We start from the raw sequence: 27,212 nt of genomic DNA, 5'->3' as shown, positions 1-27,212 counted from the left end.
TTTTAATTTTTTTATTTAATTTTTAATTTTTTTTTAATTGCCCATGTACGACCAAACTTTCAGTGATTTCAAAATGCTCTAAAATAGAAAATTGCTGTTTTCACTTGGTCATTGCACTTTAGATCAACAGTATACAACCCCACAGTGATACCATGTCAATATGAAATCATTCTGATGGTGCTTTCCAAAATAAAGGCCTTATTAAATTGCCCATATACGACCAAAGTTTCAGTGATTTCAAAATGCTCTAAAATGGAAAATTGCTGTTTCCACTGGGTCATTCCACTTTAGATCAACAGTATGCAACCCCTCAGTGATACCATATCCATTTCAAGTCATTCTGATGGTGCTTTCCAAAATAAAGAACTTTTTAAATTGCCCGTATACGACCAAACTTTCAGTTATTTCAAAATGCTGTAAAATGGAAACTTCCTTTTTCCACTGGGTCATTTCAATTTAGATTAACTGTATACAACCCCTCAGTGATACCCTATCCATATCAAGTCATTCTGATGGTGCTTTCCAAAATAAAGGCCTTTTAAAATGGTCCTAAATTGACCTACCTTTAACGATTTCAAATGTCGTATATGGGCAATTTAAAAAGGCCTTTATTTTTGAAAGCACCATCAGAATGACTTGAGATTGATGTGGCATCACTGCAGGGATGTATACTGTTGATCTAAAGTGGAATGACCCAGTGGAAACAGCAATTTTCGAATTTTAGAGCATTTTGAAATTTTTAAATAAATTTTTAGATTTTTTTTAATTGCCCATACACAACCAAACTTTCAATGATTTCAAAATGCTCTAAAATGGAAACTTGCCGTTTCCACTGAGTCATTCAACTTTAGATCAACAGTATACCATCCCACAGTGATACCATGTCAATATGAAATCATTCTGATGGTGCCTTCCAAAAAAAGGCCTTTTTAAATTGCCCATATACGACCAAACTTTCAGTGATTTCAAAATGCTCTAAAATGGAAAATTGCTGTTTCCACTGAGTCATTCCACTTTAGATCAACAGTATACAACCCCTCAGTGATACCATATCCATATCAAGTCATTCTGATGGTGCTTTCCAAAATAAAGAACTTTTTAAATTGCCCATATACGACCAAACTTTCAGTGATTTAAAAATGCTCTAAAATGGAAACTTGCTGTTTCCACAGGGTCATTCCACTTTAGATCAACAGTATACAACCCCACCGTGATACCATGTCAATATGAAATCATTCTGATGGTGCTTTACAAAATAAAGGCCTTGTTAAATTGCCCATTTACGACCAAACTTTCAGTGATTTCAAAAAGCTCTAACATGGAAAATTGCTGTTTCCACTGGGCCATTCAACTTTAGATCAACAGTATGCAACCCCTCAGTGATAACCTATCCATATCAAGTCATTCTGATGGTGCTTTCCAAAATAAAGGCCTTTTTAAATAGCCCATTTACGACCAAACTTTCAGTGATTTCAAAAAGCTCTAAAATGGAAAATTGCTGTTTCCACTGGGTCATTGCACTTTAGATCAACAGTATGCAACCCCTCAGTGATACCCTATCCATATCAAATCATTCGGATGGTGCTTTCCAAAATAAAGGCCTTTTTAAATTGCCCATATACGACCAAACTTTCAGTGATTTCAAAATGCTCTAAAATGGAAAATTTCTGTTTCCACTGGGTCATTCCGCTTTAGATCAACAGTATACAACCCCACAGTGATACCATATCAATATATAGTCATTCTGATGGTGCTTTGCAAAATAAAGGCCTTTTTAAATGGTCCACAATTGACCTACCTTTAACGATTTCAAATGTCGTATATTGGAAATTTAAAAAGGCCTTTATTTTTGAAAGCACCGTCAGAATGACTTGAAATTGATGTGGTATCACTGCAGGGTTGTATACTGTTGATCTAAAGTGGAATGAACCAGTGAAAACAGTAATTTCCAATTTTAGAGCATTTTGAATATTTTTATTTAATTTTTAAAAATTTTTGAATTGCCCATGTACGACCAAACTTTCAATGATTTCAAAATGCTCTAAAATAGAAAATTGCTGTTTCCACTGGGTCATTCCACGTTAGATCAACAGTATACAACCCCACAGTGATACCATGTCAATATGAAATCATTCTGATGGTGATTTCCAAAATAAAGGCCTTTTTAAATTTCCCATATACAACCAAACTTTCTGTGATTTCAAAATGCTCTAAAATGGAACATTGCTGTTTCCAATGGGTCATTTCACTTTAGATCAACAGTATACAACCCCACAGTGATACCATATCAATATCAAGTCATTCTGATGGTGCTTTCCAAAATAAAGGCCTTTTAAATTTGTCCATTTACGACCAAACTTTCAGTGATTTCAAAAAGCTCTAAAACGGAAAATTGCTGTTTCCACTGGGTCATTACACTTTAGATTAACAGTATGCAACCCCTCAGTGATACTATATCAATATCAAGTCATTTTGATGGTGCTTTCCAAAATAAAGGCCTTTTTAAATTGCCCATATACGACCAAACTTTCAGTGATTTCAAAATGCTCTAAAAAGGAAAATTGCTGTTTCCACTGGGTCATTCCACGTTAGATCAACAGTATACAACCCCTCAGTGATACCCTATCCATATCAAGTCATTCGGATGGTGCTTTCGAAAATAAATGCCTTTTTAAATTGCCCATATACGACCAAACTTTCAGTGATTTCAAAATGCTCTAAAATGGAAACTTGCAGTTTCCACTGGGTCATTACACTTTAGATCATCAGTATACAACCCCACAGTGATACCTTGTCAATATGAAATCATTCTGACGGTGCTTTCCAAAATAAAGGCCTTTTTAAATTGCCCATTTACGACCAGACTTTCAGTGATTTCAAAAAGCTCTAAAATGGAAAATTGCTGTTTCCACTGGGTCATTCCACTTTAGATAAAGAGTATGCAACCCCTCAGTGACACCCTATCCATATCAAGTCATTCTGAAGGTGCTTTCCAAAATAAAGGCCTTTTGAGATTGCCCATATACGACCAAACTTTCAGTGATTTCAAAATGCTCTAAAATGGAAAATTACTGTTTCCACTGGGTCATTCCACTTTAGATCAACAGTATACAACCCCTTAGTGATACCATATCCATATCAAGTCATTCTGATGGTGCTTTCCAAAATAAAGGCCTTTTTAAATTGCCCATATACGACCAAACTTTCAGTGATTTCAAAATGCTCTAAAATAGAAAATTGCTTTTTCCACTGGTTCATTTCACTTTAGATCAACAGTACACAACCCCACAGTGATACCATATCAATATCAAGTCATTCTGATTGTGCTTTCCAAAATAAAGGCCTTTTTAATTTGCCCATATACGACTAAACTTTCAGTGATTTAAAAATGCTCTAAAATAGAAAACTGCTGTTTCCACTGTGTCATTCCACTTTAGATCAACAGTATACAACCCCACAGTGATACCATATCAATATCAAGTCATTCTGATGGTGCTTTTCAAAATAAAGCCCTTTTTAAATTGCCCATATACGACCAAACTTTCAGTGATTTCAAAATGCTCTAAAATGGAAAATTGCTCCAGTGGGTCATTCCACTTTAGATCAACAGTATACAACCCCACAGTGATACCATATAAATATCAATTCATTCTGATGGTGCTTTCCAAAATAAAGGCCTTTATAAATTGCGCATATACGACCAAACTTTCAGTGATTTCAAAATGCTCTAAAATGGAAAAGTGCTCCACTGGGTCCTCCCACTTTAGATCAACAGTATACAACCCCACAGTGATACCATATCAATAGCAAGTCATTCTGATTGTGATTTCCAAAATAAAGGCCTTTTTAAATTGCCCATATAAGACCAAACTTTCAGTTATTTCAAAATGCTCTAAAATGGAAACTTCCTTTTTCCACTGGGTCATTTCACTTTAGATTAACAGTATGCCACCCCTCAGTGATACCTTATCCATATCAAGTCATTCTGATGGTGCTTTCCAAAATAAAGGCCTTTTAAAATGGTCCTAAATTGACCTACATTTAACGATTTCAAATGTCGTATATGGGCAATTTAAAAAGGCCTTTATTTTTGAAAGCACCATCAGAATGACTTGAAATTGATGTGGCATCACTGCAGGGATGTATACTGTTGATCTAAAGTGGAATGACCCAGTGGAAACAGCAATTTCGAATTTTAGAGCATTTTGAAATTTTTAAATTAATTTTTAGATTTTTTTGAATTGACCATACACAACCAAACTTTCAATGATTTCAAAATGCTCTAAAATGGAAACTTGCTGTTTCCACTGGGTCATTCCACTTTAGATCAACAGTATACAACCCCTCAGTGATACCATATCCATATCAAGTCATTCTGATGGTGCTTTCCAAAATAAAGGCCTTTTAAAATGGTCCTAAATTGACCTACATTTAACGATTTCAAATGTCGTATATGGGCAATTTAAAAAGGCCTTTATTTTTGAAAGCACCATCAGAATGACTTGAAATTCATGTGGCATCACTGCAGGGATGTATACTGTTGATCTAAAGTGGAATGACCCAGTGGAAACAGCAATTTCGAATTTTAGAGCATTTTGAAATTTTTAAATTAATTTTTAGATTTTTTTTTGAATTGCCCATACACAACCAAACTTTCAATGATTTCAAAATGCTCTAAAATGGAAACTTGCTGTTTCCACTGGGTCATTCCACTTTAGATCAACAGTATACAACCCCTCAGTGATACCATATCCATATCAAGTCATTCTGATGGTGCTTTCCAAAATAAAGGCCTTTTTAAAAGGCCCATATACAACCAAACTTTCATTGATTTCAAAATGCTCTAAAATGGAAAATTGCTGTTTCCACTGGGTCATTCCACTTTAGATCAAGAGTATACAACCCCTCAGTGATACCATATCCATATCAAGTCATTCTGATGGTGCTTTGCAAAATAAAGGCCTTTTTAAATGGTCCACAATTGGCCTACCTTTAACTATTTTAAATGTCGTATATTGGCAATTTAAAAAGGCCTTTATTTTTGAAAGCACAATCAGAATGACTTGAAATTGATGTGGTATCACTGCAGGGTTGTATTCTGTTGATCTAAAGTCGAATGACCCAGTGGAAACAGCAATTTCCAATTATAGAGCATTTTTAATTTTTTTATTTAATTTTTAATTTTTTTTTAATTGCCCATGTACGACCAAACTTTCAGTTATTTCAAAATGCTCTAAAATAGAAAATTGCTGTTTCCACTTGGTCATTCCACTTTATATCAACAGTATACAATCCCACAGTGATACCATGTCAATATCAAGTCATTCTGATGGTGCTTTCCAAAATAAAGAACTTTTTAAATTGCCCATATACGACCAAACTTTCAGTGATTTAAAAATGCTCTAAAATGGAAACTTGCTGTTTCCACAGGGTCATTCCACTTTAGATCAACAGTATACAACCCCACCGTGATACCATGTCAATATGAAATCATTCTGATGGTGCTTTACAAAATAAAGGCCTTGTTAAATTGCCCATTTACGACCAAACTTTCAGTGATTTCAAAAAGCTCTAACATGGAAAATTGCTGTTTCCACTGGGCCATTCAACTTTAGATCAACAGTATGCAACCCCTCAGTGATAACCTATCCATATCAAGTCATTCTGATGGTGCTTTCCAAAATAAAGGCCTTTTTAAATTGCCCATATACGACCAAACTTTCAGTGATTTCAAAATGCTCTAAAACGGAAAATTGCTGTTTCCACTGGGTCATTCCGCTTTAGATCAACAGTATACAACCCCACAGTGATACCATATCAATATATAGTCATTCTGATGGTGCTTTGCAAAATAAAGGCCTTTTTAAATGGTCCACAATTGACCTACCTTTAACGATTTCAAATGTCGTATATTGGAAATTTAAAAAGGCCTTTATTTTTGAAAGCACCGTCAGAATGACTTGAAATTGATGTGGTATCACTGCAGGGTTGTATACTGTTGATCTAAAGTGGAATGAACCAGTGAAAACAGTAATTTCCAATTTTAGAGCATTTTGAATATTTTTATTTAATTTTTAAAAATTTTTGAATTGCCCATGTACGACCAAACTTTCAATGATTTCAAAATGCTCTAAAATAGAAAATTGCTGTTTCCACTGGGTCATTCCACGTTAGATCAACAGTATACAACCCCACAGTGATACCATGTCAATATGAAATCATTCTGATGGTGATTTCCAAAATAAAGGCCTTTTTAAATTTCCCATATACGACCAAACTTTCTGTGATTTCAAAATGCTCTAAAATGGAACATTGCTGTTTCCAATGGGTCATTTCACTTTAGATCAACAGTATACAACCCCACAGTGATACCATATCAATATCAAGTCATTCTGATGGTGCTTTCCAAAATAAAGGCCTTTTAAAATTGTCCATTTACGACCAAACTTTCAGTGATTTCAAAAAGCTCTAAAACGGAAAATTGCTGTTTCCACTGGGTCATTCCACTTTAGATCAACAGTATGCAACCCCTCAGTGATACTATATCAATATCAAGTCATTCTGATGGTGCTTTCCAAAATAAAGGCCTTTTTAAATTGCCCATATACGACCAAACTTTCAGTGATTTCAAAATGCTCTAAAAAGGAAAATTGCTGTTTCCACTGGGTCATTCCACGTTAGATCAACAGTATACAACCCCTCAGTGATACCCTATCCATATCAAGTCATTCGGATGGTGCTTTCGAAAATAAATGCCTTTTTAAATTGCCCATATACGACCAAACTTTCAGTGATTTCAAAATGCTCTAAAATGGAAACTTGTAGTTTCCACTGGGTCATTACACTTTAGATCATCAGTATACAACCCCACAGTGATACCTTGTCAATATGAAATCATTCTGACGGTGCTTTCCAAAATAAAGGCCTTTTTAAATTGCCCATTTACGACCAGACTTTCAGTGATTTCAAAAAGCTCTAAAATGGAAAATTGCTGTTTCCACTGGGTCATTCCACTTTAGATAAAGAGTATGCAACCCCTCAGTGACACCCTATCCATATCAAGTCATTCTGATGGTGCTTTCCAAAATAAAGGCCTTTTGAAATTGCCCATATACGACCAAACTTTCAGTGATTTCAAAATGCTCTAAAATGGAAAATTACTGTTTCCACTGGGTCATTCCACTTTAGATCAACAGTATACAACCCCTTAGTGATACCATATCCATATCAAGTCATTCTGATGGTGCTTTCTAAAATAAAGGCCTTTTTAAAATGCCCATATACGACCAAACTTTCAGTGATTTCAAAATGCTCTAAAATAGAAAATTGCTTTTTCCACTGGTTCATTTCACTTTAGATCAACAGTACACAACCCCACAGTGATACCATATCAATATCAAGTCATTCTGATTGTGCTTTCCAAAATAAAGACCTTTTTAATTTGCCCATATACGACCAAACTTTCAGTGATTTAAAAATGCTCTAAAATAGAAAACTGCTGTTTCCACTGTGTCATTCCACTTTAGATCAACAGTATACAACCCCACAGTGATACCATATCAATATCAAGTCATTCTGATGGTGCTTTTCAAAATAAAGCCCTTTTTAAATTGCCCATATACGACCAAACTTTCAGTGATTTCAAAATGCTCTAAAATGGAAAATTGCTCCAGTGGGTCATTCCACTTTAGATCAACAGTATACAACCCCACAGTGATACCATATAAATATCAATTTATTCTGATGGTGCTTTCCAAAATAAAGGCCTTTATAAATTGCGCATATACGACCAAACTTTCAGTGATTTCAAAATGCTCTAAAATGGAAAAGTGCTCCACTGGGTCCTCCCACTTTAGATCAACAGTATACAACCCCACAGTGATACCATATCAATAGCAAGTCATTCTGATTGTGATTTCCAAAATAAAGGCCTTTTTAAATTGCCCATATAAGACCAAACTTTCAGTTATTTCAAAATGCTCTAAAATGGAAACTTCCTTTTTCCACTGGGTCATTTCACTTTAGATTAACAGTATGCAACCCCTCAGTGAAACCCTATCCATATCAAGTCATTCTGATGGTGCTTTCCAAAATAAAGGCCTTTTAAAATGGTCCTAAATTGACCTACATTTAACGATTTCAAATGTCGTATATGGGCAATTTAAAAAGGCCTTTATTTTTGAAAGCACCATCAGAATGACTTGAAAATGATGTGGCATCACTGCAGGGATGTATACTGTTGATCTAAAGTGGAATGACCCAGTGGAAACAGCAATTTCGAATTTTAGAGCATTTTGAAATTTTTAATTAAATTTTTAGATTTTTTAATTGCCCATACACAACCAAACTTTCAATGATTTCAAAATGCTCTAAAATGGAAACTTGCTGTTTCCACTGGGTCATTCCACTTTAGATCAACAGTATACAACCCCTCAGTGATACCATATCCATATCAAGTCATTCTGATGGTGCTTTCCAAAATAAAGGCCTTTTAAAATGGTCCTAAATTGACCTACATTTAACGATTTCAAATGTCGTATATGGGCAATTTAAAAAGGCCTTTATTTTTGAAAGCACCATCAGAATGACTTGAAATTCATGTGGCATCACTGCAGGGATGTATACTGTTGATCTAAAGTGGAATGACCCAGTGGAAACAGCAATTTCGAATTTTAGAGCATTTTTAAATTTTTAAATTAATTTTTAGATTTTTTTTTGAATTGCCCATACACAACCAAACTTTCAATGATTTCAAAATGCTCTAAAATGGAAACTTGCTGTTTCCACTGGGTCATTCCACTTTAGATCAACAGTATACAACCCCTCAGTGATACCATATCCATATCAAGTCATTCTGATGGTGCTTTCCAAAATAAAGGCCTTTTTAAAAGGCCCATATACAACCAAACTTTCATTGATTTCAAAATGCTCTAAAATTGAAAATTGCCGTTTCCACTGGGTCATTCCACTTTAGATCAAGAGTATACAACCCCTCAGTGATACCATATCCATATCAAGTCATTCTGATGGTGCTTTGCAAAATAAAGGCCTTTTTAAATGGTCCACAATTGGCCTACCTTTAACTATTTTAAATGTCGTATATTGGCAATTTAAAAAGGCCTTTATTTTTGAAAGCACAATCAGAATGACTTGAAATTGATGTGGTATCACTGCAGGGTTGTATTCTGTTGATCTAAAGTCGAATGACCCAGTGGAAACAGCAATTTCCAATTATAGAGCATTTTTAATTTTTTTATTTAATTTTTAATTTTTTTTTAATTGCCCATGTACGACCAAACTTTCAGTTATTTCAAAATGCTCTAAAATAGAAAATTGCTGTTTCCACTTGGTCATTCCACTTTATATCAACAGTATACAATCCCACAGTGATACCATGTCAATATGAAATCATTCTGATGGTGCCTTCCAAAAAAAGGACTTTTTAAATTGCCCATATACGACCAAACTTTCAGTGATTTCAAAATGCTCTAAAATGGAAAATTGCTGTTTCCACTGAGTCATTCCACTTTAGATCAACAGTATACAACCCCTCAGTGATACCATATCCATATCAAGTCATTCTGATGGTGCTTTCCAAAATAAAGAACTTTTTAAATTGCCCATATACGACCAAACTTTCAGTGATTTAAAAATGCTCTAAAATGGAAACTTGCTGTTTCCACAGGGTCATTCCACTTTAGATCAACAGTATACAACCCCACCGTGATACCATGTCAATATGAAATCATTCTGATGGTGCTTTACAAAATAAAGGCCTTTTTAAATTGCCCATATACGACCAAACTTTCAGTGATTTCAAAATGCTCTAAAACGGAAAATTGCTGTTTCCACTGGGTCATTCCGCTTTAGATCAACAGTATACAACCCCACAGTGATACCATATCAATATATAGTCATTCTGATGGTGCTTTGCAAAATAAAGGCCTTTTTAAATGGTCCACAATTGACCTACCTTTAACGATTTCAAATGTCGTATATTGGAAATTTAAAAAGGCCTTTATTTTTGAAAGCACCGTCAGAATGACTTGAAATTGATGTGGTATCACTGCAGGGTTGTATACTGTTGATCTAAAGTGGAATGAACCAGTGAAAACAGTAATTTCCAATTTTAGAGCATTTTGAATATTTTTATTTAATTTTTAAAAATTTTTGAATTGCCCATGTACGACCAAACTTTCAATGATTTCAAAATGCTCTAAAATAGAAAATAGCTGTTTCCACTGGGTCATTCCACGTTAGATCAACAGTATACAACCCCACAGTGATACCATGTCAATATGAAATCATTCTGATGGTGATTTCCAAAATAAAGGCCTTTTTAAATTTCCCATATACGACCAAACTTTCTGTGATTTCAAAATGCTCTAAAATGGAACATTGCTGTTTCCAATGGGTCATTTCACTTTAGATCAACAGTATACAACCCCACAGTGATACCATGTCAATATGAAATCATTCTGATGGTGCTTTACAAAATAAAGGCCTTGTTAAATTGCCCATTTACGACCAAACTTTCAGTGATTTCAAAAAGCTCTAACATGGAAAATTGCTGTTTCCACTGGGCCATTCAACTTTAGATCAACAGTATGCAACCCCTCAGTGATAACCTATCCATATCAAGTCATTCTGATGGTGCTTTCCAAAATAAAGGCCTTTTTAAATTGCCCATATACGACCAAACTTTCAGTGATTTCAAAATGCTCTAAAACGGAAAATTGCTGTTTCCACTGGGTCATTCCGCTTTAGATCAACAGTATACAACCCCACAGTGATACCATATCAATATATAGTCATTCTGATGGTGCTTTGCAAAATAAAGGCCTTTTTAAATGGTCCACAATTGACCTACCTTTAACGATTTCAAATGTCGTATATTGGAAATTTAAAAAGGCCTTTATTTTTGAAAGCACCGTCAGAATGACTTGAAATTGATGTGGTATCACTGCAGGGTTGTATACTGTTGATCTAAAGTGGAATGAACCAGTGAAAACAGTAATTTCCAATTTTAGAGCATTTTGAATATTTTTATTTAATTTTTAAAAATTTTTGAATTGCCCATGTACGACCAAACTTTCAATGATTTCAAAATGCTCTAAAATAGAAAATTGCTGTTTCCACTGGGTCATTCCACGTTAGATCAACAGTATACAACCCCACAGTGATACCATGTCAATATGAAATCATTCTGATGGTGATTTCCAAAATAAAGGCCTTTTTAAATTTCCCATATACGACCAAACTTTCTGTGATTTCAAAATGCTCTAAAATGGAACATTGCTGTTTCCAATGGGTCATTTCACTTTAGATCAACAGTATACAACCCCACAGTGATACCATATCAATATCAAGTCATTCTGATGGTGCTTTCCAAAATAAAGGCCTTTTAAAATTGTCCATTTACGACCAAACTTTCAGTGATTTCAAAAAGCTCTAAAACGGAAAATTGCTGTTTCCACTGGGTCATTCCACTTTAGATCAACAGTATGCAACCCCTCAGTGATACTATATCAATATCAAGTCATTCTGATGGTGCTTTCCAAAATAAAGGCCTTTTTAAATTGCCCATATACGACCAAACTTTCAGTGATTTCAAAATGCTCTAAAAAGGAAAATTGCTGTTTCCACTGGGTCATTCCACGTTAGATCAACAGTATACAACCCCTCAGTGATACCCTATCCATATCAAGTCATTCGGATGGTGCTTTCGAAAATAAATGCCTTTTTAAATTGCCCATATACGACCAAACTTTCAGTGATTTCAAAATGCTCTAAAATGGAAACTTGTAGTTTCCACTGGGTCATTACACTTTAGATCATCAGTATACAACCCCACAGTGATACCTTGTCAATATGAAATCATTCTGACGGTGCTTTCCAAAATAAAGGCCTTTTTAAATTGCCCATTTACGACCAGACTTTCAGTGATTTCAAAAAGCTCTAAAATGGAAAATTGCTGTTTCCACTGGGTCATTCCACTTTAGATAAAGAGTATGCAACCCCTCAGTGACACCCTATCCATATCAAGTCATTCTGATGGTGCTTTCCAAAATAAAGGCCTTTTGAAATTGCCCATATACGACCAAACTTTCAGTGATTTCAAAATGCTCTAAAATGGAAAATTACTGTTTCCACTGGGTCATTCCACTTTAGATCAACAGTATACAACCCCTTAGTGATACCATATCCATATCAAGTCATTCTGATGGTGCTTTCTAAAATAAAGGCCTTTTTAAAATGCCCATATACGACCAAACTTTCAGTGATTTCAAAATGCTCTAAAATAGAAAATTGCTTTTTCCACTGGTTCATTTCACTTTAGATCAACAGTACACAACCCCACAGTGATACCATATCAATATCAAGTCATTCTGATTGTGCTTTCCAAAATAAAGACCTTTTTAATTTGCCCATATACGACCAAACTTTCAGTGATTTAAAAATGCTCTAAAATAGAAAACTGCTGTTTCCACTGTGTCATTCCACTTTAGATCAACAGTATACAACCCCACAGTGATACCATATCAATATCAAGTCATTCTGATGGTGCTTTTCAAAATAAAGCCCTTTTTAAATTGCCCATATACGACCAAACTTTCAGTGATTTCAAAATGCTCTAAAATGGAAAATTGCTCCAGTGGGTCATTCCACTTTAGATCAACAGTATACAACCCCACAGTGATACCATATAAATATCAATTTATTCTGATGGTGCTTTCCAAAATAAAGGCCTTTATAAATTGCGCATATACGACCAAACTTTCAGTGATTTCAAAATGCTCTAAAATGGAAAAGTGCTCCACTGGGTCCTCCCACTTTAGATCAACAGTATACAACCCCACAGTGATACCATATCAATAGCAAGTCATTCTGATTGTGATTTCCAAAATAAAGGCCTTTTTAAATTGCCCATATAAGACCAAACTTTCAGTTATTTCAAAATGCTCTAAAATGGAAACTTCCTTTTTCCACTGGGTCATTTCACTTTAGATTAACAGTATGCAACCCCTCAGTGATACCCTATCCATATCAAGTCATTCTGATGGTGCTTTCCAAAATAAAGGCCTTTTAAAATGGTCCTAAATTGACCTACATTTAACGATTTCAAATGTCGTATATGGGCAATTTAAAAAGGCCTTTATTTTTGAAAGCACCATCAGAATGACTTGAAAATGATGTGGCATCACTGCAGGGATGTATACTGTTGATCTAAAGTGGAATGACCCAGTGGAAACAGCAATTTCGAATTTTAGAGCATTTTGAAATTTTTAATTAAATTTTTAGATTTTTTAATTGCCCATACACAACCAAACTTTCAATGATTTCAAAATGCTCTAAAATGGAAACTTGCTGTTTCCACTGGGTCATTCCACTTTAGATCAACAGTATACAACCCCACAGTGATACTATATCAATATCAAGTCATTCTGATGGTGCTTTACAAAATAAAGGCCTTTTTAAATTGCCCATATACGACCAAACTTTCAGTGATTTCAAAATGCTCTAAAAAGGAAAATTGCTGTTTCCACTGGGTCATTCCACTTTAGATCAACAGTATACAACCCCTCAGTGATACCCTATCCATATCAAGTCATTCGGATGGTGCTTTCGAAAATAAATGCCTTTTTAAATTGCCCATATACGACCAAACTTTCAGTGATTTCAAAATGCTCTAAAATGGAAACTTGCAGTTTCCACTGGGTCATTCCACTTTAGATCATCAGTATACAACCCCACAGTGATACCTTGTCAATATGAAATCATTCTGACGGTGTTTTCCAAAATAAAGGCCTTTTTAAATTGCCCATTTACGACCAAATTTTCAGTGATTTCAAAAAGCTCTAAAATGGAAAATTGCTGTTTCCACTGGGTCATTCCACTTTAGATAAAGAGTATGCAACCCCTCAGTGACACCCTATCCATATCAAGTCATTCTGATGGTGCTTTCCAAAATAAAGGCCTTTTGAAATTGCCCATATACGACCAAACTTTCAGTGATTTCAAAATGCTCTAAAATGGAAAATTACTGTTTCCACTGGGTCATTCCACTTTAGATCAACAGTATACAACCCCTTAGTGATACCATATCCATATCAAGTCATTCTGATGGTGCTTTCCAAAATAAAGGCCTTTTTAAATTGCCCATATACGACCAAACTTTCAGTGATTTAAAAATGCTCTAAAATAGAAAACTGCTGTTTCCACTGGGTCATTCCACTTTAGATCAACAGTATACAACCCCACAGTGATACCATATCAATATAAAGTCATTCTGATGGTGCTTTTCAAAATAAAGGCTTTTTTAAATGGTCCACAATTGACCTACCTTTAACGATTTCAAATGTCGTATATGGGCAATTTAAAAAGGCATTTATTTTGGAAAGCACCATCAGAATGACTTGATATTGATACGGTATCACTGTGGGGTTGTATACGGTTGATCTAAAGTGGAATGACCCAGTGGAAACAGCAATTTTCTATTTTAGAGCATTTTGAAATTTTTAATTTAATTTTTAGATTTTTTTTTATTGCCCATACACAACCAAACTTTCAATGATTTCAAAATGCTCTAAAATGGAAACTTGCTGTTTCCACTGGGTCATTCCACTTTAGATCAACAGTATACAACCCCACAGTGATACCAAGTCAATATAAAATCATTCTGATGGTGCTTTCCAAAATAAAGGCCTTTTTAAATTGCCCATAAATGACCAAACTTTCAGTGATTTCAAAATGCTCTAAAATGGAACATTGCTGTTTCCAATGGGTCATTTCACTTTAGATCAACAGTATACAACCCCACAGTGATACCATATCAATATCAAGTCTTTCTGATGGTGATTTCCAAAATAAAGGCCTTTTTAAATTGCCCATTTACGACCAAACTTTCAGTGATTTCAAAAAGTTCTAAAATGGAAAATTGCTGTTTCCACTGGGTCATTCCACTTTAGATCAACAGTATGCAACCCCACAGTGATACCCTATACATATCAAGTTATTCTGTTGGTGCTTTCCAAAATAAAGGCATTTTTAAATTGTCCACAATTGACCTACCTTTAACGATTTCAAATTGCTCTAAAATGGAAAATTGCTGTTTCCACAGGGTAATTCCACTTAAGATCAACAGTATACAACCCCACAGTGATAAACACTGATAAATCAATCATTCCTTTCAATAAACGTTTGACACATAAAAAAATACACTGAGCAAAATGTACTTAAATGTGTATATTACTGTTTATACTAAATTATTTACTGTAAAGGCTGTGATTAATCAACCAGTCCTATCTTTAATGAACTTTTGACACTTGATAATAAAACAGTGAGCTGAGCAAAATGTTGTTAAAAGTGTGTTACTTTTTCTGTACTAATTATTTCCTGTCTTAATATCAGTAAACGTTTCACTCATGAAAAAAAGTGAGCAAAATGTAGGCTATAAACAAGTAATAAATCAAGTTTTAACCCCTTAAAGTGGAGAGGTGCTGGCGACCCACTGAGAGGCTTTGGCGCCCCCTTGTGGGGGTCGGGACCCCCAGGTTTGGAACCACTGACCTACAGCATCCAACGAAGAAGACCACAGCAGCTGCCCCCTCCTTCCAGCTGTAGCAACACCACCCACACCATCACTTCAGGCACGCAGCACTCCACAGGTGCCGTCTTTTTCCCAAAGGCAGCGGAAATCATCCAGCCAGGGGGAAACACACACCGAGAGGACAACAGGATCCTCCCCTTCAGTCGCGATGGAGTCTCCGCCTCTACCCAGTAGCTTGACAGCAGATGAACAGACCATCATAGAAGATATTCAGGAGTATGAAGCAATGCTGCTCTCAAACCCACCAGCTGCTGCTTCTGCTCCACCACTGCTGGGGCCCACGCCGATCGCCCTCCGTCGCCGAATGGAAAAGAGCACACAGAGGCAACTTTCCTTCCAGCAAACGACTCACCCACCGCTCACCGTAGCCACCGCCACCACCCCCACCGGGACTGGTGAATCACCTTCATCTCAGGTAAATGCCACAACCAGACACACAAACACTGGTAAAAAATCACGGGACTGGTCGCTTAACCCGATAGCAAAATATGTGGTTCTGGGGGACTCGAATGTTGCACACCTACCTGTGACAAGTGGCAGCAGCAACAACATCCAGGTGGACAGTTTTCCTGGAGCCAAGTGGAGACATGTCACCAGCCTGTTCCTCAAATCTGGATGAATGGAGCAGGTAGGGTGACTGAACCTCTCATTTGGTATTACCAACAGAGCACAGAAGGACAAAAGGGTGCTGGTTAAGGAAATGCAAACTGCCATTAAAGTAGCAAAACTTAGGTGTCCTAATGCTGAGATCTTTGTCCCTGTGTTGAACTTTTCTTCCTCATCACACAGGGAGCAAGCCATGCTCACACATCTTAATATGCATATTTCTCAGCTCAACAGGTTTACCCCTGCCTTTTTCAGGGTTAAACCAGACAAGGTCCATTGGACCAGATTCACGGCTGCCAGAATGTTGGACCACTGGTCTGCCTGGTTAAAATAGGCAGCCCTGATAGCCTACCAGGACAAGAAGGGCATAGAAGCATTGTTAATAACAATGTTTGTAACTTGTCCAGAACTTTCGCACTGTCTGATGCACAGCGTTCTTTGTTAAACAGGGGTTTAACCTTCATCCCTCTCACAGCAAAGCTAAAAATAATGACACAATGCTTCAGATTAGACATGACTTACAAAAATATCACAGGAGAATCAAACTAGCTGTTCATTTTAAGGAAGATGGTAACACTAAAACAGGTAAAGCAAAACCTTTCATGCCAGAATCAGAATGGGCACCCCTGCTGGCACTTTGCCGCCAGAAGTTAACTCACTTGTGGATGAGGATCTTGGTTATTTTAACAAAACATTTTACATGAATAAATCCAAACCTAACTTAAAGAAGTTGTCACTCCCCCCTCAGAGTCTTACTCCACCCACATATCAATTTTAAAAACTGCAACATTAGTAGGCGTTGCCTGGAGGACCGAGAGGGCGGAGCCGCGGCAGTGACGAAGACGACGGCTAACTAGACGATGCTAGCTCCCTTGACTGTGAGCAGTCATTAGAAGTGGAGGACGTTTCTCCCCCTCCTTACACAGACACTCGAGAAGAAAGGGACCAAGTCTATTTGGAGGAGACAAGCGGACCTGAGTTTTATTGTTTTGAGCTTGTGAGTTGCCTGAAACTACAGGAACCGACCCTACAGAACCAGCTCTGAATGTAAGTAGCCGTTAGCCATAGCATCAGATTAGCTGCAGGGTTTGTCTCCACGGCCCTAGAGCTAGTATTCAGCATGTGTTAGAGGTGTATCTGCTTCAACACACCTGGCTTTAATCAGCAACAAATAGCTGAGCTGCTTAACAGCTAATCCAACCTCTTAAAGCAGGAAAACCACTGAAACGTGCTGGATAGCAGGTCTCCAAGAGCCTTGGGCTCAAGTTACAGTCTGCTGCATAAAGTTATGAAAATATCCCATGAGAAAATTATTCTGTAATGTGTTCAGCCCACTAAAACTGCCCTGATTTCTTTATTTACTAATAACAGCTGCTCTCTCGGTTCTAGGTCCTCTGGTGTCTGCAGGTGGTCTCCTTTGCTGGTGTTGTCACGATCAGGAGCTTCCAGAAGAATGTGCCTTTCAATGACTCTTTCCCCCTTATTTGTTATATTAATTAAATAAATCTCAACTGATATATTTCCTATTTTTGTTCATGTCCATAAATACTTAAACATGCTTGAAATTAAAACGAGCTTTTAACAGTGGGGTGCTAGTTTAATTCATCACAATAGAGCAAGTTAAACATGCGACAATGTGATAATTCAATTAATGTAATTTATAAATATCCATTAAAATATCAAAACTGGAATCTAAATGAGATATTTGGCAGCACAAAAAACTTGTCAAACACAATATTTATTATAATAATTGTGGGCAGACAGGAGAAAGAGCTGATGGAGGTTCTCAGTCATCGAAGGATGGCTGAAGGCTTTCCAGGAACAGGAGATGTGGTGTTGTCTCTTCTCTCTCTATTCTGCCAGATGAGCTGATAGGGTACAGGTGTGTGAGGACATCCTCATGCTGTCACAACCAGATGACAGGAGTTATCAGGTGATCAGCCAGGCTAATGATGAGACGCAGAAAGAAAACAAATCATACAGAAAGAAAACAAATCCAGGACAGTGTACAATAATATGTGGTGTTGCTCACCTTATGTGCTCTTATAGAGTATTAATGTGTGCCTGCCTCATGGTGTAGAGTCCATATTTTGCTGAGTGTCCTGCAATAATGCAGGTTATTAGTTAATTTACTTTTGATAGCAAAAACAAAATATTTAATGTAAAAGTTATTTACCAGGTGAATCAGCTCACACGTCACCACCAAGTGTCACAGGGCCAGAATCAGTAGCCTCCTTCATGATGTAATCACATACTTATTTAATTAATATCTTAAAAATTCTGAAATGTTTTATTTTTTTTACCTTGAACAGTTCACTGAGCTTGCACTGTCACTGAGGTGGAAGCTGGAATCAACAGCAGACACCTCACATCGTGGTCTTTTCAGGGGGTGTGGCCGCTGCTCTGACTTTCTGGGAAATGAATTTCCGTCATGATCCTTGTGTCACAAGACATACTGAGGCTGTGAGCTCTTCTGGCTGGCTATGTACAAAAACAAAGAAGCAGCACATTTATAAATGTTTAAAAGAGCATAAAATCACGTGTAACAATAATCTGTAAAACAAATTAAAACTAGAAGGTAATAATAAAATGTTTACATAGAAGATTATTAAAAATAATTCACCTTTGCTACGCCGGTAAAGCTTCACGTCAGCCTGGACAAGTGCATTCTTGCAGCTAAATCAGTCTGACAGCCAGTGTCTTGGGTAGATTTAGCCTGGGAAAAAAAATAGAAGCACATTGTTGTTGGGAGTTTATAAAGTCAGATAATATACATAAGAAACTGTCCTATATAGGCGCTTTATAACATTCCTAGCGTGTGATCGTTGTTATAACGTAAAAGTCAGTCACATATGATGTGGAGAGCCTGAAATGCGACCTCCTGAACAGAATTCCTCACAGAACCTGTTCACAAGCTGGATTTCATGCTGTAATGCTGTCTGTCAACTAGTGCTGCGTCAGTTAGAGACACTGTTGCGGAATTACCGACTGACTAGCTAAATGAAGTGAACCACGTCTCTCGGACTTTGCATTTAGGTAGGGAATTGTCTTTAGAAGATGTTAAAACTTTATTTAGCGTACTCACCTCAGACTGGAGCCCGCCATGGTGGGGGAGCAGAGTCGGTGGGCTGCATCTAAATCGCGGAAGAGCCACGGTGGGTACAGCCTCCCTCTTCAAACGGAGACGTGCAGAATCGCGGGTAAAATGCTGGTTGCAAACTACAGCACCAGGCGGGAGTCCAGCGGAAAGGAGTGCAACCCCACAGAGCTACCGCAACCATACTACACTACACCATCTCACCATGCTAACACGATATGGAGCACTAAACCCGAACTACTTTCCTAATTACACTAACAGCCAAACACTAACTAAACTACAATATCCAACAGCCAAGCTAACACTAAATAAGTATGTATAACACTAAAAGCTATGCTAAAGACTAGGATATGCTAATGCTATATGCTAATGCTGAACTACAGCTAGCCTCCTACACTCGCTTGCAAATCCAACTCCCAACTCGCCACAAGGCGTGGCCGAGACGCTCGATCCTTTTATAACTTTGACAGAGAGCTGCTACGTAGTACTCTACTAGTTTACGTAGTATCTTACTCTTTAGCCATTGGCTAAAATTTATTCAAAATGAGTCAAATTCTATGTTTTAAGCTGAAGGTGGAGCTATACTGTGGTATTTAGGCAGAATTTTTAATTTTTAAAGAAAATGCACCAAAATGCTAAAATAATGAATACACACATTTAAAACACTATTAGACACTCATTTATACAGTTCATCAGCAAAAAAAAGTTAATTTAGACGTTACTTGCTCTTTAAGTATTAATGAAACCAAAGCACTCAAGGAATTAACAGGCAACAAGAAAATTATCATCAAGCCGGCTGATAAGGGGAGCTCTATTGTAATTATGGACAGGGCACAATATATCTGGGAAGGTAAAAGACAACTTCTAGACACCACCTATTACAATAGACTAGACAAACCCATTTATCCAGAGACCATCCCCATGGTGACTAAAATCATTGACTCTTTGTATGAGAAAAAGTTTATTAATGCAAAACAGCGCAGATATCTCAAAGGTTCTCGGAACCAAGAGCCAGAAGGTTCTATCTGTTACCAAAGATCCACAAGGAACCAGCAAAATGGTGTAAACCCCACGAGATCCCACCGGGTAGACCCATCGTGTCTGACTGCAATAGCGAAACATATCAAACAGCAGATTCATCGATCACTATTTAAATCCCCTATCAATAAAGCATGAGAGTTACATCAACGATACATATGATTTTGTTAACAAAATCAAACAAATCATCCTGCCAGACAACTCCATCCTATTCACCATGGATATAGACAGCTTATATACAAACATTGACATAACCAAAGGCATTAATGCAGTGAAACAAGTTCTCCTTAAACACCCCAACAGCAAAAGGCCAGACAAGGAGCTACTTCAGCCATTACAAATTAATCTGAGAAGGAAAGATTTTGAATTTTATGGCCAATTTTACCTGCAAATTAAGGGAACAGCTATGAGGAAGAAATTTGCTCCAGCATATGCAAATATCTTCATGGCACAATAGGAGACTGAGGCATTAAATAAATGTATGAAAAAACCACTATTATTATTACAGATATCTGGATGACATCTGGGGTGTCTGGACTCACTCGGAGGAAGATTTTCAGCTATTTCTACACACGCTGAATACACACAATCCATCCATAAAGCTGAAATCATCCACCAATGCGAAAACAGTAGATTCTTTAGATACCACAACCTTTAAAGGCCCAAAGTTCAGCTCCACACACAAACTGGACATCAAGGTCTATTTTAAACCCACGGACACACGCACTACTTTTTAAAACCAGTCACCATCCTAAGCACACATATGCTGGTCTTATTAAATCCCAGCTACTTCGCTTCCATAGAATCTGCACTCAGGAAGACAACTTCAAGGAAGCTAGTACTCGGATGCTGTTTTCAGCACTATCCTTAAGAGGATATTCTAGATCATTTTTGAAAACATGTAAAACTTCCTTCTTGGGAGTCCAGACCCAAGGACACATCACTATTGTTGCCTTTGGTCACCACTTATTCTCCCTCGGCAGGAAAACTAATTCATAAAGTTAAACAAAACTTTTCTAAATTCCAATCAGATACTAAATTACTGCAAAATCACAAGGTAATTGCGGCCTACAGACGGAACCAAAACCTAAAAGATCTCCTGGTTCAGGCCAAGCTGAGACCCCTACAACAACCTAAGGTCAAAGGTCAAAGTGATTTTTTTAACTAAATGCGCTGGATACAAAATAGGTTTAACAAAACCATTAATCCCATCAAACAAGCAGGTAATCCTAAAACCAAAAACTGTTTATTTAATTCAGTGCAAAATCTGTAAAATGAGATATGTAGGAGAAACAGGAAATGGCATTTTAACACGCTTCACACAACACAGGCACAATATTACAAAAAACCATAACACACAGCGACCAGTAGTTAAACACTATTGAACATGGCTGGCAAGCCCTCACAGCCATGATTCTACAATCAGATCCAAACTGGTCCACAAAACAACGGAAAAGAGCTGAAAGGCTCTGGATCAGCAGATTGGATACACGTGTTCCCACAGGTTTAAATGAGGGATAGATCTGCACCAGTGGACTAAATGGAGGAGAGCCTGTGCACAAAGCCCCAGTCGCCTATGGCGACTGGGGCTTTCTTTTCTTTAACTCCTAACCCTAACCCTGTTATGTTATTTTACCTTTTTTTGGCATTATTATTAGAAAAAAGTTCCGAGTAAACGTTTTGTGAGCCTCAGTTAAGGTTTTTGAATTTTGCTGCTACACAGATAACCTACTACAGTTAGTGAGGCATATATAAACAAAAGCCAAATAATAGATTTTTCAACAAAACCAACGGACCAGACGCCCCTGCACGGATGTGGGAGTACGGGGACCAACCGGACGACGAGACGGACTGGACCCGGGTTAGCCACCGGAGGCCGGGACGGCGCCGCAAACAAAATCCTAACCGTCATCAGCAACAACCTGACCACCGGGGCAACTCCGGATACCCCCAACAATGGTGCCCTGCTCAAAACCAGCCTCCAAGGTACCCCTCCTACGCTGATGCGGTCAGGTCCAGACCAACGGACGCATGGCGACCACCGCCTAATTAACACAACGACGGGTACAATCACCGGTTCCAACCCAGAGCACCGAACCGGAACGGAAGAGGCGCACGGGGTCGGGCACCATCTCGAGCCCGCAACGGCAATTATCAAAACCAAACACAAAGATCTGATGACCCGGACTTTGCTGCTAAAGTTAGAGTTCTGCACAGACTACTCAAAGCCACACATCTGAAAAATGTATCAGACACTAACAGAAACCCGCCAGCAATTCAGCGCATAGCAAAGCACCTAGCAACGGTAATTAAACCCGTGGCCCCGAGCAGCAGAACTCTCACGCTGATCGACGGAAATGCCAGATCACGGGCTTATAAAACAGTAACCATCCTCAAACAACATTATGAGGATGAAGTGCGAACAGAGAAAGACACTCTGAGAGCTTATGCGGGACTTTTTAGCCCCGCTAGAAACAGCGACCAAGGGGATCAGACGGAACCTGGGTAATCGATTCCAAGCTGAAACGTTCCACGAGATCCAAACCTACCTGTTGTCGGCCCCAAGGGACGAACCTGCACCTCCATCCTGCAGACGGGAGGACACGGAAGACCGCAGGAGGACCCCGGACACCTCCAACCCACCCCCACCGGCAGCCCAGGTGATGTCTGCCCAACGCACCATCCCGTCATCTCCGAACCGGATCAGGACGGCCACCATGACGGAGCCGATCGCCACAGGATGGTCGCCCGCAGCGTCAGAGACCAAACCATCTCCACAACCTCCAACACGGGTGACATCTCCAACCACAACCGCCCCCCCACCAGCACCGGAACCCCTCCCACAGCGCAAGGAGACACAGAGAGCTACAAGGAAGGGGGACGCGATGCCGGAGACGTCATTGCGAGTCACCACTGTGGCACAGGTACACAGAGACCCGGCAGATGCTGAAGCTGCAAATGACATCAATGACGTCACGATCTTGTCTGATGGCTTCCAATCCGACGATCCAGCCCCCCCTCCTGAACCACAGCCACGCAGATCCGCAAGGAGGGTCTTCAGCTTGTTTCCACTCAACACCCCCAGACCACAGCGGGGAATCTCTCCCAGAAATGGCCACATCTTGGTGCCACCACCTACAACACTACAAAGCAAAATGGAGAGAAGCACACAATGCCAACTGGCCTTCCCCTACAGCTTGCGGCAGCTGCCTACAACCACCCACTCCACGTCAGATACGTCAGAGACTGTAACCATGCCCCCCCCCCCCCCTCCCCCCTCAGGTAAACAAGCCTTACAGACACCAGAACAGTTTCAATAAAACACGTGACTGGTGTAACGTGAGGAAATATGGGTTTTCTGTGCCAAAGGTTGTACTTTGCCCGGCTGGGTCAAGAGCTGGGTCGCTGAGAACTTTCACCCACAGATTGAGACCTTTGCCGACATGAAGTCTGCAAGAGTCTGCTGCAAACCATAACATCTGCCACCTGCAGTGCCAGAAGATGTTGTTCTCATGGAAGCTAGTCATAACACAAAGTCTTAAACTTCCTTTTCTTTATTTTAAATGTTAAATAATCATTTTATCACTTTGCTCATTATAAATGTGTTTTAATCAAATGAATGATATTATGCTTTGGGTAATCATAATAACTAATGAATCAATGCTTAATTAAATAATGTTTGAAGATGTTATAATGACCTTCACACAAACACACTCTCTCACAGTAAACTCCAAAACACATTTGCTCTGACGCACAAGTTTTGCTTTGAGAAGAGAAAGGCTTTTGGTAAGTTTTCAGTTCATGATTCAGTTGGTGTTTGACAACGAAAGAGGGAGGACTTGTGAACAACCGCCAACGGGGAACGGGGCTGCAGATCCTTCCCCCCCCCCCCCCCCTCACGCTATCCCTGCCAAGCCAGACAGGATAGCCAAATTGCAACCAGCTAACGCAGACTCGTACAGAGTCTTTTGATTTCTGAGTAATTTAAACTTAAGAAAGCGCATCTGCAAACGCTTTATCATCACGTGTACCGAGGGGCAACTCTGGACCCGGTCGCCAGCACACCTCCGTCTCCTCTGCCAGCTGAGGTGTCATCTGGAGTACCACCCTCCTGGGTCCCGTATCTAAAAGAGGGTCCGAATACGGTGAGGCAGTCCACAACAGATAGCGTTTGATGCATCTTTTCCAACGAAACCTAAGTTTATTCAAACCATCACTTTTCACTCAGACACCTGTTCTTCCTGAAGCAAAATCAGACGTACACAAGCATTCATCTCACCTCATTCTCAATTTTCACACATTCAACACAAGGTCTATTTGAGCAAGTTTAAAATATCAACTGTTAAAGATTGTTCAACAAAGTTGCCAATGTTGATTGTTGTTTCCTATGCTTGTCATTTCAAAATCATTAGTTTAATTTGAAGAATTAAAACTTTTAACTTTCAAACTTGTCTCTTCATTGAACTGAAACACAGACCCACGGATATTATTGTCAGTTTATCGATGAAAACAACCTTTGAGTCTTCTTAAAACTATAAAATTTGGTTATTCATTTGTTAAAAATGAATATCTCAAATTAATATGTAAGATGGTTCATCTTTCATAAAAGAGCATAAACCATTACACTACATAATTGTCAGAGCCTAGCCAGGTTCTCTACACTGGTCACTAACTTTACAACAGGAGTGGGTGATTGTGGGAGATTCCAACGTGAGCAAATCTGACACAACTACACACAGAATCTGCAGATAGATTCATTCCCAGGTGCTAAATGGAAGCATGTAGCTGACCTATTCCAGAAGGCTGTGGTTTTGGCAGATGTGAAACAGCTGATTCTACCTTTTGGTATCAATAACCATTGTGGCACAGACAAAAAAGGTCTGATCACTGAAATTAGGGCGGCTCTCTGCTGTGCTGCACAAAAATGTCCCAATGCGGAGATTTTGGTGCCTGCAATTGACTTCTCTACAGCCTTACCTCGCAGAGAACAGATGATGCTGCTACATCAGAACAGCTTCATCCTCAACCTTAGATACTACATCCCTGCTTTGGAACGGAGCAAATTTAGGGTCAAAAAGGACAAGGTCCACTGGACCAAATTCACTGCAAACCATTTGTTTCTCCACTGGAGGGAGCATTTAAAATAAAGGGCCCAGTGAGTCTGCTTCAGCAATCTTAGACAGAGAGCAGTATATTTGGGAAGGGAAAAGACAATTACTAGACACCAACTATTATAAAAAATTAAACAAACAAATTTTCCCAGAAACAATTCCCCTGGATTCCAAAACTACCAATTTATATGAAAAGAAATTCATCGACGCCAAACAAAGAAATTATTTATTAGGATCCATCGAATCGAGAGCCCGCAGGTTCTATCTGCTGCCTAAAATTCACAAGGAACCTCAAAACTGGAGCAAACTATACGAGATTCCCCCAGGACGGCTGATAGTCTCGGATTGTGGCAGTGAAACCTACCACTCGGCTGAATTCATTGACCATTATCTCAGCCCATTGTCAATTTGACACAGCAGTTACATTACGGATACGTATGTGTGATTCCCTCCAAGCAACACAGACGCAAGTGATATCTTTACGGGTTTATTGGACGTCCTTTCTTTGTGGACCTCTTCTGACCTCCTTTCCTTAGACCTCCCTTAAACCGTGAAACTAAATACAGGATAGCACAATTAAAACATATACAATAATGTGCAACAAAATAAAGACAAATAAATACCTCGTTGGCTGTTTTGCTTAAAACGCAAAGGGAATCCATCTGTCCTTCTTTAAGTCCTTTCACTAGATAGTTCTTTAGCAAAAAATTGAATGTTTTCAGTCCATTAGCTGTCTGCTTGCCAGCACTTCTTCCAGGCTGTGTGTGTTCCTCACACCTGGCTTGTATTCATCAAATTAAGGGTGTGGCTGGCAGAGCAGCTCATGTAGCTTTCAAAATAATATTACAGGAAACACAACCAACCCAGTGTCTTACAAATGGGAAAATAAATAAATGAAGAAGTAAACAGTGTAGCGTTGTGGTTTATGCTCTTTTATGAAAGAGGAACCATTCTACATGATAATTTGTGATATTAATTTTATTAAATTAAGAACCAAATTGTATAGTTTTAAGAAGACTCAAAGGTTGTTTTCATCGATAAACTGTCGATAATATCCGTGGGTCTGTGTTTCAGTTCAATGAAGAAACAAGTTTGACAATTAAAAGTTTTAATTCTTCAAATTAAACTAATGATTTCTAAACCACCACCAGGCCAGCAGCAGCTACCAAGCCACCACCAGGCCAGCAGCAGCTTCCAAGCCACCACCAGGCCAGCAGCAGCCTACAAACCACCACCAGGCCAGCAGCAGCTACCAAGCCACCACCAGGCCAGCAGCAGCTACCAAGACACCACCAGGCCAGCAGCAGCTACCAAGCCACCACCAGGCCAGCAGCAGCCTACAAACCACCACCAGGCCAGCAGCAGCTACCAAGACACCACCAGGCCAGCAGCAGCTACCAAGACACCACCAGGCCAGCAGCAGCTACCAAGCCACCACCAGGCCAGCAGAAGCCTACAAACCACCACCAGGCCAGCAGCAGCCTACAAACCACCACCAGGCCAGCAGCAGCTACCAAGACACCACCAGGCCAGCAGCAGCTACCAAGCCACCACCAGGCCAGCAGCAGCTACCAAGCCACCACCAGGCCAGCAGCAGCCTACAAGCCACCACCAGGCCAGCAGCAGCCTACAAGCCACCACCAGGCCAGCAGCAGCCTACAAACCACCACCAGGCCAGCAGCAGCTACCAAGCCACCACCAGGCCAGCAGCAGCCTACAAGCCACCACCAGGCCAGCAGCAGCCTACAAG

At 39.0% G+C, this 27,212-nt stretch overlaps 1 long non-coding RNA gene across 1 annotated transcript; it reads right to left on the bottom strand.

The window, feature by feature from the left end:
* Positions 1–18,258: 18,258 nt before the first annotated feature.
* Positions 18,259–20,314, bottom strand: LOC129160736 (uncharacterized). Its single transcript, XR_008561250.2, has 4 exons — positions 18,840–20,314; positions 18,520–18,697; positions 18,393–18,450; positions 18,259–18,318 (listed from the first exon to the last, which is right to left on the bottom strand). It is a non-coding gene; the product is annotated as an uncharacterized lncRNA (long non-coding RNA).
* Between the last annotated feature and the right edge of the window lie 6,898 nt (positions 20,315–27,212).

Source organism: Nothobranchius furzeri, chromosome 8 (assembly GCF_043380555.1).
Source record: "Nothobranchius furzeri strain GRZ-AD chromosome 8, NfurGRZ-RIMD1, whole genome shotgun sequence".
In the NCBI taxonomy this organism is placed as follows: Eukaryota; Metazoa; Chordata; class Actinopteri; order Cyprinodontiformes; family Nothobranchiidae; genus Nothobranchius; species Nothobranchius furzeri.
The sequence above is the reverse complement of the archived record's forward strand: the minus strand, read 5'-3'. Positions and strand labels throughout refer to the sequence as shown.